Below are 3,696 nucleotides of genomic sequence, written 5' to 3' on the forward strand. Positions count from 1 at the left end.
ATAAATGTCTTCTTTTGAGAAGTGTCTGTTCATATGCTTTGCCCACTTTTTGATGGGGTTGTTTGATTTTTTTCCTTGTAAATTTGTTTATGTTCTTTGTTTGCAGACAACACGATTATATATTTAGAAAATCCCATTGTCTCAGCCCAAAATCTCCTTAAGCTGATAAGCAACTTCAGCAATTCTCAGGATAGAAAATCAAAGTGCAAAAATCACAAACATTCCTGTACCCCAATAACAGAGAAGCAGAGAGCCAAATTGTGAATGAACTCCCATTCACAATTACTACAAAGAGAATAAAAAGAACACAACTAACAAGGAATGTGAAGGACCTTTTTAAGGAGAACTACAAACCACTGCTTAAGGAAATAAGAGAGGACACAACAGATGGAAAAACATTCCATGCTCATGATTAGGAAGAATAAATATTATGAAAATGCCTATACTACCCAATGTAATTTACGGATTCAATGTTACCTCTATCAAGCTACCATTAACTTTCTTCACAGAATTGAAAAAAAAAAATCTTAAACTTCATATGGAACCAAAAGAGAGCCTGCATAGCCAAGACAATGCTAAACAAAACAAAACAAACAAACAAGCAAACAAAAACAAAGCTGGAGGCATCACGCTACCCGACTTCAAACTATACTACAAAGCTACAGTTATGAAAACAACATAGTGTCAGTACCAAAACAGAGATATAGACCAATGGAACAGAACAGAGGCCTTGGAAGTAATGCCAAACATCTACAACCATCTGATATTTGACAAACCTGACAAAAACAAGGAATGGGGAAAAGATTCCCTATTTATTAAATTGTGTTGGGAAAACTGGCTAGTCATATGCAGAAAGCTGAAACTGGATCCCTTCCTTGCACCTTATTCAAAAATTAACTCCAGGTGAATTAAAGATTTTAACATAAGGCCTAACACCATAAAAACAATAGAAGAAAACGTAGGCAATACCATTTAAGACATAGGCATAGGCAAGGACTTCATGATGAAAACACCGAAAGCAATGGCGACAAAAGCCAAGATAGACAAAATGTGATCTAATTAAACTTAAGAGCTTCTGTACTGCAAAAGAAAGTATCATAGTGAATCGGCAACCAACAGAATAGGAAAAATTTTTGCAATCTACCCATCTATATGCCTTCCTTTGAGAAATATTTATTTAGGACTATTGCCTTTTTTTTTTTAACTTTTAAGTTCAGTAATACATGTGTTGGATGTGCAGGGCTTTTTTTTTAACATAGGTAAATGTGTGCCAAGGTTGTTTTCTGCAGAGATCATTCCTTTACCTCAGTATTAAGCCCAGCATCTAATATCTATTCTTCTCGATGCTTTCCCTCTTCCAACACCCCACCCAACAGGTGCCTAATGCATGCTGCTCCTCCCCTTTGTCCATGTGTTCTCATCGATCAACTCCCATTTATAAGTGAGACTGTGTGGTATTTGGTTTTCTGTTCCTATGTTAGTTTGCTGAGGATAATGGCTTCCAACTTCACCCATGGCCCTGCAAAGGACATGATCACATTTCTTTTTATGGCTGCAGTATTCCTGTTATATATGTACTACATTTTTTTAATCTTGTCTGTCATTGATGGTCATTTAGGTTGATTCCACAACTTTGCTATTGTAAGTAGTGCTGTCATGAACACACATGTGCATGTATCTTTATAATAGAATGATTTATATTCTTTTGGGTATATATTCAGTAATGGGATTGCTGGGTCAAATAGTATTTCTACTTCTGTATATTTGAGGAATTGCCACACCCTCTTCCATAGTGATTAAACTAATTTACACTCTCACCAACAGTGAAAACATGTTCCTTTTTCTCCACAACCTTGCCAGCATCTGTTTTGTTTTTTTCACTTTTAATAACAGACTGGCATGGGTTGGTGTCTCACTGGGGTTTTGATTTGTACTTCTCTAAAGATCAGTGATGTTGAGCTTTTTAAAGTGCTTTTTGGCCATATGTATGTCTTCTTTTGAGAAACTTCTGTTCGTGTCTTTTGGTCACTTTTTAATGTGGTTGACAGAAAGAATTAATACTGTGAAAATGGGCATACCATCCAAAGTAGCTTATAGATTCAAAGCTGTTCCCATTAAATTACCATTAACATTCTTCACAGAATTAGAAGAAACTATTGAAAAATCCATATGAAACCAAAATAGTGCCCAAATAGCCAAGTCAATTCTAAACAAAAAGAACAAAGCTGAAGGCATTGTGCTACCTAACTTCAAACTATACTACAAGTCTACAGTAATCAAAACAGCATGGTACTGGTACAAGAACAGACACATAGACCAATAAAATAGAATAGAGAACTCAGAAATAAGACCACACATCTACAGCCATTTGATCTTTGATAAACCTGACAAAAGGAAGCAATGGGGAAAGAATTTCTTATTTAATAAGTAGTTCTGGGAGAACTGTCTAGTCATGTTCTGTTCCATTAGTCTATATCTCTGTTTTGGTACCAATACCATGCTGTTTTGATTATTGTAGCTTTGTAATATAGTTTGAAATCAGGTGGTGTGATGCCTCCAATTTTCAATGTATAAAATTGGAACTGGAACTCTTCCTTACATCATATTCAAAAATGAACTCAAGATGGATTAAAGGCTTTAATGTAGGCTGGGCATGGTGGCTTACACCTGTAATACCCACACTTTGGAGGCTGAAGCGGGGGGATCATCTGAAGTCAGGAGTTCGAGACCAGCCTGGCAAACATGGTAAAACCTTGTGTCTACTAATAATACAAAACTTAGCTGGGCATGGTGGCACCCACCTGTAATCCTAGCTACTCCAGAAGCTGAGGCAGGAAAATCGCTTGAACCTGGGAGGCAGAGGTTACAGTGAGCTGAGTTTGCTTCATTGCACTCTAGCCTGACAGACAAGAGCAAAACTGCATAAGAAAAAAAGACTTCAATCTAAAACCCAAAGCTATAAAAATCATAGAAGAAAATATAGGCATTGCCATTCAGAATATATGCTTAGGCAAAGATTTTATGACAAAAACACCAAAGCAATTGCAACAAAAGCAAAAATGTACAAATAGGATCTAATCAAACTAAAAAACTAAAGAGCTTCTGCACAGCAAAATAAGCTATTATCAGAGTGAAGAGACAACTTACAGAACATAAGAAAATTTTAACAATCTATCCATCAGACAGAGATCCACTATCCAGAATCTACAAGGGTTTTTTTTTCCTTTGGCAAAGTCTTGTCTGTCACCTAGGCTTCAGTGCAGTGGCTCAATCAAAGCTCAGTGCAGCCTCAAACTCCTGGGCTAACATGATCCTAGCATCTCATCCTTCTGATAGACCATTTTAAAAAATCTGACTTTTTTTTTGTTATTGATTTCCTTATATATCCTGAACATTATGCTGTCAAGAAATATATAGTTACAAATATTAACTTCTCTTCTACAGATTGTCCATTTCCTCTTTTGATTGTCTCCTTTGATGTGCAGAAGCTTTTTAGTCTGCTGAAATCCCATTTGTCTATTTTTGCTTTTTTTGCCTGTGCTTTGAGTTATTTATTTTTTAAATCCTTGTCTTTATAAAGTGTTTCCCCTATGTTTTCTTCTAATAGTTTCCAAGTTTCAGGTATACATTTATTCTTTAACCCATTTTGAGTTGACTTTTGTATATGATGAGAGATAGGGATTTCGTTTTATTCTT

This window comes from Callithrix jacchus, chromosome X (genome assembly GCF_049354715.1).
Source record: "Callithrix jacchus isolate 240 chromosome X, calJac240_pri, whole genome shotgun sequence".
Lineage (NCBI taxonomy): Eukaryota > Metazoa > Chordata > Mammalia > Primates > Cebidae > Callithrix > Callithrix jacchus.